The sequence below is a fragment of the Aedes albopictus genome, chromosome 3, assembly GCF_035046485.1.
Source record: "Aedes albopictus strain Foshan chromosome 3, AalbF5, whole genome shotgun sequence".
Lineage (NCBI taxonomy): Eukaryota > Metazoa > Arthropoda > Insecta > Diptera > Culicidae > Aedes > Aedes albopictus.
Window position 1 is genome coordinate 39,793,929 of NC_085138.1, and position 13,170 is coordinate 39,807,098.

The 13,170-nt window shown below is 42.4% G+C and overlaps 1 long non-coding RNA gene across 2 annotated transcripts in view; it reads left to right on the forward strand.

Moving 5' to 3' along the window:
* Positions 1 to 683: 683 nt before the first annotated feature.
* Positions 684 to 13,170, forward strand: part of LOC134290028 (uncharacterized) — a 59,867-nt gene continuing 47,380 nt past the window's right edge. The window contains exons 1-2 of one of the 2 annotated variants that reach the window (XR_009998805.1): positions 684 to 2,268; positions 2,537 to 2,793. This is a non-coding gene — a long non-coding RNA (uncharacterized LOC134290028). The remainder of the gene's footprint in view (positions 2,269 to 2,536; positions 2,794 to 13,170) is intronic. The other variant, XR_009998806.1, reaches the window with a different exon arrangement.

Genomic DNA, 13,170 nt, shown 5'->3' on the forward strand with positions numbered 1-13,170 from the left:
CCTAACGAGCCTGGATAAAACAAAGAGGAGAAACGTCAAAATTGGAACAGCCCATTTGCTGTCATCCCCATAGTTCCAATCGAACAGGAGACCTGTCAAAACGACATTGGCGAAACTACAAATTTTTGCCTGGGGGTGCACTTCGAACAAATATTCATTAGTTCATCCATTCATCATTCATCGCCCCATTTCCCACAGCAATGCATCAAAATTTTAGGGGGTGCCTGGCAACCCCGGTAGTTTCGCCTATGCAAAACGATAAGGATTCGCCACTTTGGTATACTCGAGACACTTTAGTTTCGCCCATGGCCATGATCCTGTGAAGCACAGTCTTTGTCACAATAGATCAAAAACCCAGCCATTGTCACTATAGATCAAAACAATGGTCACAGTGATGATAATACCCAACACGGAATAAAAAAAAAGTCGCCATATCCTGTAAGTCAGCGATATGCAGAAAATGCACAGAAATCATCCTTCAATGCTAGAAGAAATTTCTTTCGAAATGATGTGCCATAATACAAATCAAAACACATTGAAAACGCTAGCATGAACACTTCAAACAGCCTATGAATCGAAATGAAACTGGCATGTCTTTTCTTTGTGGGTAAAAGAATCAAGGGAAAATATTAATTCCTCACAGATTTATCATTTTTTTCGTATTTCACCCACTGTTTAGCTGACTCTGGTTCTCCAACGCATACATGTACACAAGACGTAGTGATGAGTGCGAAGCACAGGGTTCACCCACCCATTTTCCACCCTCTCTGGTGTGTCTAGGTATAGGTGGCGGTGCTCCCAGTACAACGATCAGCATGCTTTTCTGTGCCGACGACGCCGCATACACAATACCACCCATCGACTCTCACGTGCGCGCTAACCACCGCTCTCTTTTCGATTGTGGCACTCACACATCCACTCGTGTGCAAAGTACCCTACTTACTGTAAACTGCAAAACAGGAATAAACGACGAATATTATGTCGTTGAAGATGAAAACTTCCGAAGAAAAGGAATGCTTTCTTCTGTTTGTAACAAGACATTAAAAAAAATTGAAACTTGGATCATAAAAAAGGCATGCAACTTCAATGTTTGACCACAGACTTTCATTGCCAATGATCGGAAAAATTCTGAAACATTCCCATAGAGAATACCTACCTATACCTAAGTATTTTATTTTCAGAATCTAAAAGAAGGATTTAATCAACCTAAATACAGAATTAAACAACTAAATACAGAACTAAATAGAGTTGATAAAATTTTCCTTATAAAACTGAACTTTAACGAAGTTTTTAGCATAGAGGCTTCGCCTACTGCGCTGCCACACATGTGAGAACTTGTGTGTGCGTTCCGTTCCGCGATGAGATGATAGTGGCGTCGTTGTCACGCCGTTTGGCTGACGACGACGCTGACTTTTGATGATGATTTCGGTGTGTCGGCCGTCCGCCCGGTCGGGTTGCTTGGTTTTGTTTACACATGCTTGCTGACTATGCTGGCTCGCTTGTTGTGTTGTGCTGGCTGGGGGACGCTGGGTATCTAGCGTTGTGTACGTGAATCGCATTGCATGACGGCGACGGCGATCAACCAACGGACGACGACATGCCAGACGGCAAACCGCCACCACCCCACAAGCGCCTGCTGTCGTCCAATCCAGCGGTCTTGCGCTTGTTTCTCCGCCAGGCAGTCATCATTCCGTGTTGGTTCGGTTCCCGTATCGGTCGCTTAGCTTCTGCTCTCTCGGATTCGCCCACCGTCCACAGTAGCACAGTAGTGTGTGGCGACGTTACTCCCCCACCCCGCCGATCGTTTTGGTTTATAATTGCTGCTACTACTGGCAACGGGCGGACGGCAATGCAGCCTTGATAGTGGCTCAAGTGGCGCAAAAGTGCATGACGGAGCTGCGCGTCGTCAAGGGCATATGTAGACGCATCCGTTGCATTGTGTTGTGCGTGTTTTGGGCGGTGAGGTGCAGTGTGTGATGCTGTGACGTTCTGGGTGCGTTTCCCGTTGTTAACGTCGTTTCCCGAATTCTGTGCTACTGGCCGATGCAGCAGAAGCATTATATTTAGAGCGTGAGAAGCGAAGTGGGAAGTGGGCGCGCGTGAAAGTTGTTTTCGTGAGTGAAAATTTTTAAATTTAGTACTTTTGCGAACTTGAGGTAGAATACTACGTACTAGCATAGCGTTTTTAGCATTAAGCGGATCCCGAGTGATGATTGTGAAAAGATGTTGGTGGGGTGTGTGAAACGACGCGCATAGAAGAAGCAGCAGGTGGGGACCAATTTTCCGCTTTTTTCCCGTTCCGAGTGTACGTGTAGGGGAGATCTGGGTAACACGCGCCCCCTATGCAATGACTCGGTTTTAGTTTCTGATGACCGACACATCATAGTTCAATGTGCTTTCTTCCAATAACTGGAAACTGTAAATCAAATGACGTTGCTGAAGCATAGATAATACATTTTGATATTTTTTTGGCAAAACTTCATGTTTAGGAGATACTAATAAGTGCAAAAGAATTACATTGAAACGCTTCCATCAGGAAGATATTTTGAAGGGTGGTTTCATTCCAACGGCGCGTAATAAACCGATTCCCCCTACAAGAGTTTGGTTTCAACCGGGAAGAACAGTGTGTAGTGGCTTTTGGAGCAGTAAACGATCCCAGATTCCGGTGAGAAGTGCGGAGAGGAGAGCAACAATCTAGCGGTGGGTGACCTGTTCTAGGTGGTGGTTTCACAGTGTAGATCAACTCCACGGCAGATTGAGAAAGCGTCGTCGTTGCAAAATTCAATAATAAATGTAAGTACCTATACGTTCTATGAATTTTATTTCCGTTTCAAATAGCCGACAAAGGTCAGTTTCAAGGAAAGTTGAAAATTTGCTGAGTCTCCGTTTTGTTCCCCTCTGATCATCAGAGAAGGCGCTGTGACGAAAACAGCAGGCGAGGCAAGCTTGCTCTGTGCTCGCTCGCTCGCTCGCTCGCTTGCCCGATCTAGTTGACCGTGGTGTACGTGCACGGCAACGTGAGCTATCAACTCCCGGCTCTTGTGGTTGTGATGTATTTTAATCGCATAGCCTACTCTGTATACTCGCCGCCGCATAGCTTTCGAAGCATATGTGGCATGTACGAAAAGCACCCGCACCAGAGACGCCTGCTTCGACCTCCGCATTCTACGCTGCTTTGTAAGCTTCCAGATCGTTCAGCGTCGCATTAAGCGCTGACTTTTTCCCAAATCAGCCAATTTATACGGCGTAAAAGTGTCGTTCCGGAGTCCCGGAATTTCCGTTTGTTATGCAGTGGAAACAAAGGAATCAACTGGCGGCGGACCTTTCCATGTAAAAACGCCGAAGCCCTATCAGATCAAAGGGAACGCTGCTGCTCGGCTCAGGCCGGTCACGGTCAATTGAGGCGCACGAAAGGGAAGAAAGAAAGAGCTTTTACCAGTCAGTCAGTCGTCGTCGTCAATGTATGGTGACGAGTAGGTACGTCGAACGACATTGCGAAAGACTGTAACATTGTGTCATCCGGTGCACACTGCGTACAGTTGTAGGTGTTACCTTTGTACAAAATTTTCACATTTCGGTTGTAGATTTGGTTGAATGGTTTTGGTGTAGCTGCCCGTTTAGACAATCTGAATTGAACTGACACTGCTTAATTTTGACTACATTTTGAAAAACGTATGTGCTCATTTGGAATACAGGTCATTATGCCCTTATACTTACAGCAAAGATTTAGGATTTCTCTGGAAGTTCTGGTTAAGCTGAAAATTACTGCCAACGAAGGTACTATAAAAAATCCTAAATAACGGACAGGATTTTTTCAATGAAGTTTTACGTGACTACGTCTTTGACCGTTAGATCATCCAAAACATTAGATAGTTGCCTGTTTAGGAGGAGAAGAACGCAGTGCGGGCGATACCTAATGCAGCTAAGGACCCAAGAACGTTACAAACAAAAGCGCAAACAACAGACCTGTCTCTTTCGGGAGAAAAGGCGCCGCCTCACATTGGTCGGGCTCCTTACAAAGGGGCGGCCAAAACTCCCAAAAAACGAATTTGATATTTTAAACTTTATTTCACCTTATAACAAAGCTTATGTATTGAAGTTTTATGATTCTTGATTAAAAGCATACCAGCTCTTGTATTTCAATGACGTTTTCACTGCCAAAGTGGCCTAATTCATAAAATTGAAAAATGAGTCATTCGAAAAAAGTAAAATATTAATATTGTGGGAATGGAATATATGTTTTATGTTATCTAGCATATAAAAGCTGGATGTAGGACAGTTTGAATGCACGTATGGTGTAAAATTAATATGTCACAAAACTTTCGAAATCATCATATATCGTACCTTAGGAGTTTTGGAAACTTTCAAGTTAAAAAACGGTTCGTGTCGTCACGTGTCGCCGCAATTTTGAATAGTACATCTTAAACATCATGCTAAGGGCTGCATAAAAACGTTTAAATATTTTGCAGAAAATTGCAGTTCTTCAAAATAGAGCTGTTTAAAAAAGTCATGTTTTTTCATATATGTATTTTACGTTATTTTTCCATTTTTGACTGAAATAAAATTTTGATAGTCAGGATCTAGGAAACCTAACAGCTACCGGTAATCTGCCCCATTCACAAGAAAGGCGACCATTTGGAATGTGAGAACTTCAGAGCTATCACCATTTTGAATGCTGCCTACAAAGTGCTATCCCAGATCATCTTCCGTCGTCTATCACACAAAACAAATGAGTTCGCGGGAATTTATCAAGCTGGCTTCATCAACGGCCGGTCGACAACGGATCCGATCTTCACCGTACAGCAAATCCTCCAGAAATGCCATGAATACCAGGTCCCAACGCATCACCGGTTCATCGACTTCAAAGCGGCATACGACAGTATCGACCGCGCAGAGCTATGCACGAAAACGGTTTTCCTGGGAAGCTGACTAGACCAGGAGTTCCCAACCTTTTTGAGGTGGCGACCCCCTTTGAGAATTGTCGAAACATCTGGAGCCCAATGATATTTTTTGGAAAAAAAAATTGAATTAAATTAACGAAACCGAGTTTTTTTGCGATACAGTGACGTTGCTAGAAATTTACTGTAGTAGGGGTTTTCGATGATCAATGATACGTTTTTTTGACGTAGGACTACGTCTCTGTTTTCTATACCCGGTGTCATTTCAAAATTTATGAAACCAAGAGCGTTACGTTTGAGTGAAAGATTTTAAACGCTCACAGTACCTTTCCCACTGAACGAAATGATAAACAAATCCCGTTATCCGAGAGATGAAACTCCCGCCTTCAATTTGTAATATTCGGTGAACCTGAAAATCATTGATAAATAGTTGAAAAGTTGTTTTAAAGTAAGACATTGAAATCGCTGAAATCTATAAATATGGGTAGCGGACAAATTTTCTCGTTCAGTCTACCAACGCTCTCTGATTGGTGCGCATCGTGGGGGCAACTACCTACGATGCAGGAAGGAATGCGATCATGCGAGAGCTGTTCGTCAGTTCCATTTCGACCACCGTCGAGGTGACACCTCGAGCTGGGCAGCGGCACATCGACTCAGCGACGACACTTGGCTATCGTACTGATAGCACCAGGAATCTCATTCACAACAGCAAGCGGCGGGCCAGTTTTCGACTGCGTCTAGCGTTGAGCGCGGAGAAAATCAACACGAATTGCGTGGCATTGTAAATTCATCAAAATCGTCCATTATTCAAACGGTTCTTTTCAGGACCATCGAAAAAGATTTCTCAAGAGTTAATTGGATTAATTTCCACCCTCGATCGAGAAAGGTGTAGTGCAAAGCAAGGACAGAGCGGCGTTTCTCAGCAAAAGCAAAGCCGGTCATTAATCGCATGCACGGCAGCAAGCGGCGGGCCAGTTTTCGGTGGCGTTCAGCATTTAGTGCGGAGAAAACAAACACGCATAGTGGCATAGTGAATTCATTTAATTTTCTTCCTAAAATTATTCATTATCCAAACGGTCCTTTTTTCAAGAGCTGTGAATCGGATAATTCCATTCCAACGAACAGGAAAAGTGTAATACAACCGAAAAGTGAATGATTTTGAATGCTTGGTGACTCAGCCAGCAACAATTATGACGTCTAATTGTTCCACCCGGACTTTGGCAACGCATTATCATATCCGGGCCATTTTGCGTGAAAAATGTTTCAATTCTAACATTTTCCAAATCAAAATGATCTAAATCATCTAATATTTTGGTTACATTATCCGTTCAATGGAAATTTTCTCATTTCTCGGTTGATTAATCGTTTGATGCGTCTGGAGCATAAGGGGCGGGTCATGCAAACGAAATTAACTGAAAAACCAGCCGAATGGGAGGAGCTTCATCTGCCAATCTAGGGGTATAAAAGCAGTGTTTTCTGTTTTCTTTCGTCATTTTCGTTGGATCAGTCAAGGAGGTTGGAGGTGGATGTCACCTCCAGCAAGGCAGCAGCACAACAACCCAGCGACTACTCTCGGATATCGTGCTGATGATAGCACTTGGAATCGCATCCATGGCAGCGGCGGTGGGCCAATTTTCGACGGCGTCCAGCATTCTCCGCACTCCGCAGCGAAAACCAACATGCATTGCATGCCATGGTGAATGCATCAAAATCGTCCATTATTTAAACCGGTCCTTTTCAGGACCATCGAAAATGATTCCTCAAGAGTTAATTGGATAATTTCCAACATCGATCGAGATGTAGTGCAACCAAAAAGCAAAAGACAGAGCATCGTTGCCAGCAATAGTGAAACTGGTCATTATTGTAATCCACGGCGGTCCAGTTTTCGGTGGCGTTTATCATTCAGCACGGAGAAAACCAACACGCATTGCGTGACATGGTGAATTCATGTCATTTCGTTCCTAAAATCGTCAATTAATCAAACGGTCTTGTTCAGGACCACCGTTAATTATTCCTTAAGAGTTTGTGAATCAGCTAATTTCATTCCATCGAACGAGAAAAGTGTGGTGCAATTGAGAAGTGAAAGATTGAATACTTGGTGGCCCAGCAATAATGATGAAGCCGGTCACTAATGACCTAATGGCTCCACCCGGAATTTAACAACGCATTATTCTATCCGAACTATTTTGCGTGAAACATTGTTTAATTAAAATTAAGTTTAAACATTTTTCGAAAATGTTCGAAGGTGAATATATGACGAAGCCACACCTAGAATTTTCTAGAGCACAAATCTGAAGAACCGAATGTCGGTTTGCGCTTAAAAGTTGATCGTTTGGTTACCCGCTGGTGGTTTGCTCATTTCTCGGTTGGTTAGTTGCTTGATGCGTCTGGAGCATTCGGGGCGGGTCATGCAAACGAAATAAACTGGAAAGCCAGCCAAATGGGAGGAGCATAATCTACTAATCAAGGGGAATAAAAGCAGTGACCTCTGTTTTCTTCCGTCATTTTCGTTGAATCAGTCAAAGGGAATTGATGTCACCTCCGCAGCTGCGCACCAATCCTGCGATGACTCTCGGCTATTTAGCTGATAGAACCAGGAATCTCATCCACGGCAGTAAGCGATGGCAGTTTTCGATGGCTGCCAGCATTCAGTGCGGATAATTTTCAATTGTCTTGCCGAAATCTCCTGTTATTTAAAAGGTCCTTTTCAGGACCAGTGAAAATTATTCCTCCAGAGTTATGAATCGGATAATTAAAAGCGACAGACTGAAAACTTAGCAACAGTATAGCCGGCCTCTAATTGTTGTTCGCGTAACTATACAACGTATTGTTGAATCTAGAATATTTCATGAAACTGCAATCAAAATTATCTAAAATTTCGTTAACAGCAATTGAGTTGTGTCAAATACACATGGCTACGGTGGCTCCATCTGTTCATTTCATAGCGGCAATTTTAGTTATTTTAATGATTGTTGCGACCGCAATATGATGTTTGGGAAGCTATGGCTTAAGGCTCAAGCATTCGTCATCATTTTTCGGAAAATAAAAAGCAGTTTTCTCGCTGCAAATCAAGACAAGGATCATGAAAATATATTCACTGTATTATATTCCTCATGTGGAGTACAGTGAATATATTTTCATAGCAAGAACTTTTGTTTTGAACGAAAAAACTGCTTTCAAATGTTTGATGATGACGATGATTTCAATGACGAAAAGTTCAACGTTAACGCCTTTCAATATTATAATCATTCTTTCCTTTCGACGAAAATTCTTTCAAACAACGGTTGAACATTTATCTTCAAAATAAAATATACTCAACCCTCAAGTGATGGCCAACCGCGCGAGGTTTAACTAATTAACATCTTATGAATGCGTTCAGTGAAATGGATCACATAGGTAACAACTTTAATCAACACATCACTCCGCCGATTTGAATTTTGCCAGCATACATTGTGTAGGCCTTTTATCGTCGGTTTCCTGCAATAGGGGTACAACTCAAAAAATGTGAATTTTCAGAATAAGCGTTTAAAAATTGGCAATCATGAAGCACCTCCTGCAAATTCACTTATTTCTCTCATCATTTGACAAATGTAAACAAATTTTGATTGTTGTATCATTGAAATGGGCTGAAGGACTATTTGTTTCATGAATTTTTGACAACTATTTTTCAACGACTATTGAAAAAATTGACTGATTTTGAGTTGTGCCCTTACTGCGGAAAATTGGTGAAAATGCCCAAATCTCGCGTTTCTCTTCGAATTTTGGAACGGGTCTTTGTGAGAAGAAATTTTACATAGTTTTTCATCATTTGCCATCAAAATCTCAAAGACCAGGACCGAAGGAATCAGGACATTCAAATGGATGAGGTGGAAGAACTGATCGCGATTCAAACATTATACATGACAGCTTGTTTGAAGCGGTTCGAGGTTTCGGTAGCTGATATATCCGGTGAGTGTGTTCCAATTGAAACATTATATATTCAGCTTTAGTCTTGAATATCGTATTACTGAAACCTTGAACTGTTGATTCTACGGTACGTCATGTTGTCTTTTAGTCAATATACAGCTTAACAGTGACAGAATATGTTTGATAACTAAATTAAATAGTTACAACATCAAGCATTCAATCCAATTTCATACAACTCAAATTGTTTTGCATTGTTTCCAATTTAAATCATTTTGTTATCGTTGATCGAATCTAACGACACTGCAGCTATCCTATGTAGAGGTCATACCGTTAAAAATGTTCAAATTTTCGTATAGTGCGTGTGTAGGTTTTTCTTTTCAATCTCGTTTCAGAGAGCGAGCAAAGGCGCTCTAGCCTAGGCTTTATAGCCAGGATATATGGCCAAAATACCTGTATCCCATCCCAGGAGAAGAACCACCAGCCAGAAAGGAGTGTGCATTAACCTTCTTAGCGACGCCACTTCCAACGATTCTGTGTACACAATCCATTCCCTTAAAATGAAACGGTTGGTACGGTTGTCCCCGTTTCTTCCTTTATCAAATTCGAAACATTACGTTAATCATACTATTCATACGTGGATAATCTGATTGCCGTATTTTTTTGAATTTCCTCAAAACCAATTAGCCTGCACAGTGGGCCTGGCCATTTTAATATGTGTGTCATATCGCTGATATGCTACAAATATTAATGCTGACAAGAAAATACCGGAAGAAATTTTGGTATTTCCAGGATGCTTTTCAATACTGGCTGTGCAAGTGCTAGAATAGAATAGAATAGAATAGAATAGAATTTGCCATCAAAATCTCAAAAATGACATATTTTGAGTTGTGCCCCTATTGCAGGAAACCGACGTTATGTGATAAATCCGTTATGCATTTATTTACGAAGGTCGGACAGCAATGACACGAAAAATCAGCTGATTTAAGACTTCAAATTAAAGGGCCCATTTTAATATAAAAAAGTCGGAACCTCATTCCAGCCTTTGTCCTACGTCAACATTGCGGTTATGTCTCAGACATTACCCACCCCTAGTTTTTTATTCGACACTTACATTTCATAAACAATGATGTCATGTACATTCAATTTAAATAATGGCTGAAAAATAGCGGCGCAGCCGAAATTTTTTTCTTCTGGAGGCGTTTTATATTGAAAATTTGTTCCTAAAATTGTGGCTATAGAATAAAAATATAACAAGTTTTTGGTAACATCGCGGCCCCCTTGGACTGCCTTCACGGCCCCCAGGGGGCCGCGGACCACCGGTTGGGAACCCGTGGACTAGACTGATTAAAGCAACGATGGACGGTGTGCAAAATTGCGTAAGGGTTTCGGGTGAACTATCCGGTCATTAGAATCTCGTCGGGGACTGCGACAAGGTGATGGACTTTCATGCCTACTATTCAACATCGCTCTGGAAGGTGTGATGCGACGAGCCGGGCTCAACAGCCGGGGAACGATTTTTACAAAATCCGGTCAATTTGTGTGCTTTGCGGATGATATAGACATTATCGCCAGAACATTTGGAACGGTGGAAGAGCTGTACACCCGCCTGAAACGTGAAGCAGTAAAAGTCGGACTGGTGGTGAATGCCTCAAAAACAAAGTACATGCTGGTAGGTGGATCCGAACACGACCGGGTCCGTCTGGGTAGTAATGTTACGATAGACGGGGATACTTTCGAGATGGTGGAGGAATTCGTCTACCTCGGATCCTTATCCTTACTGACGGCTGGCATCATCAGCGGAAGTCGGGCCTACTACGGGCTCCGGAAGAAATTGCGGTCGAAAAAGATTCACCCACGCACCAAATGCACCATGTACAAGACGCTTATAAGAACGGTGGTCATCTACACGAGACATGGACGATGCTCGAGGAGGACCTGCAAGCACTCAGAGTTTTCGAGCGTCGCGTGCAGTGTTCAGAATCAAGAAAGCTTGTATAACTTGGTATAACTTGGAGTCTAAAACCCAAGTATATCAAATGGATTTACACAACTGTTGTTCGTCCAATATTGGCCTATGGATGTCTTGAGTGGTGGCAAAAGGGCGAAATGAGAACAGTTCAATCAAAGCTAGGCCATCTCCAATGGATGTGCCTAATGGCGATGTCTGAAGCGTTCTCTTCAACTCCCACGGCAGCGATCGAAGCTCTCTTTGACGTTGCTCCACTACATATTCATCATCTTGCACTTACCGTCTACGGGTGTACTCGGTCTACTAGAGGAACACACACCTCGTTGTTTCCACTTTTGGTGAATTGGGACAAAATTGTCCTTGCTCCAAGTGATCTTATAATTGCTTGTAATTTCCTATATAGGACATTTTCTACGAAATTCCCTTCCCGGGAAGAGTGGACGTCTGGATATCTGGAGAGAAGTATTTCAGACGGCATCGTGTGCTTCACCGATGGCTCCCTTCTCGAAGGTCGAGCAAGTGCTGTTGTATATTCTCGTGAGCTAAGGCTGTATCAGTCTTACTCACTTGGTAGACACTCCACCGTTTTTCAGGCCGAGATCTTTGCTCTTATATGCGGAGTGCAATCGACACTTCAGCAGCACGTAATAGGCAAAGTAATATACTTCAGTTCAGATAGCCAGGCTGCACTTGCTTCGGCCAACTCTAGGTCGAAGATAGTTATCGCTGAGACAGGTAGACTCACACCTGGGCTGCCATTCAACACAGACAATACGGGGATAGTTTGGAGTCATGTCGTCAAACCAAATTGTGTTGTACTGAGCCATCTCCAAGGGTGGCGAAGTATCTTACAAATCTGTCAAAGCAGAATTGCAGCATTCTGGTCAAAGCATTGACTGGCCACTGCCGACTCAGCTATCACATGGCGAATATTCAGTAAGCTGATTCATTTGTATGTGATAGTTGTGAATCCGGGGTCTCCAGTTAGCCTAGTGGTTAAGGCTTTGGATCGCCAATCCGGAGACGGCGGTTTCGATTCCCGTTCCGGTCGGGGAAATTTTCTCGACTCCCTGGGCATAGAGTTTCATTGTACTTGCCTCACAATATACAAATTCATGCAATGGCAGGCAAAGGAAGCCCTTCAATTAATAACTGTGGAAGTGCTCAAAGAACACTAAGTTGAAGAGAGGCCGGCCAAGTCCCAGTGTGGACGTAGAGCCACAAAGAAGAAGAAAAAGCTGTGAATCCGATTATGGAACTTCGTATCATTTGATATGTAATTGTCAAGTTTTTGCGCAACTACGTTTCCGAGTATTCGGTTAACACTTATTAGGTGAAACTGACTTCAGAAACCTGAATCTGGATATTCTGTTGTTCCTAACCCACTCTGCCGTAATTCTGCAAAGTGACATGAGCGCCATTCAAAATTTCGATATTTGTTGGTATATTATATATAATATCTGGTGTAAAAATAACACTGTGGTAGGTATGCCTGCTGTACTAGAATGCAAGAGCTAGTCGTAATCTATCATCTATGGAAAGAATCTTAGAGAATGACCAAGAGAATGGCCAAAACTATCAATGTCGCTTACGTGACTCTGCAGAATTACGACAGCGCTGTGGTAAAGAGCTATAGGCTCTCTTTCGCTTTATGTGTTATTACAGTGCCCTTTTCAGGGCGCTGTTTGAACCCTTTGTGGTACGCTTATGCAATACTGTGCTACCATGTCTGCATCCATTTTTATCACTTCACGAGGGAGGACAATGTGCACCTACCCTAAACACGTGCAACTTTTTACTTTTTCCTTCGAACAATGCAACGCGACCGAAATTTCCATCGCAACTACTCCAAACACGCGTCATTTTTCACTTTTTCCTTAGAACAACGCAACGCGACCGAGATCCCCATCGCATCTCAGTACTGTACAAAGGCTCACATTGCATCGCAAAAATTTGATTATTGCTAGCCACACTAATCATTAGACATGTTCACATTTTAGAAAATGCCTTGAACCCCACCGGTCAAGTAAGTATCATAATACTCATGCCGAAATGAACTTCTGCTCAAATTTTCAGCTTGATTGATAAACATTTCGATGTGCTTCAAGTCGATTTGGTAATTTCAGGCTTTTCTACACTTTAAAAAATCATAACTATTGAACGGAAAGACATACAATAATGATTATAGTTCGAAATCAAAGCTTATCATATTCCACAAAAGTCCATACATACTTGTACAATTCCTGCATGTTTTGTCAGTAATAAATTGAGTTTTGTTCTGGTACCGATAAATCTGTTATCTTGGAGTCAAAATGGCCTGGGAAGCATGGATTAATGAAATTCTCTGAGATGAAATATTCTGGAGATAATCATGTAATATATCCCACGACGATCCCC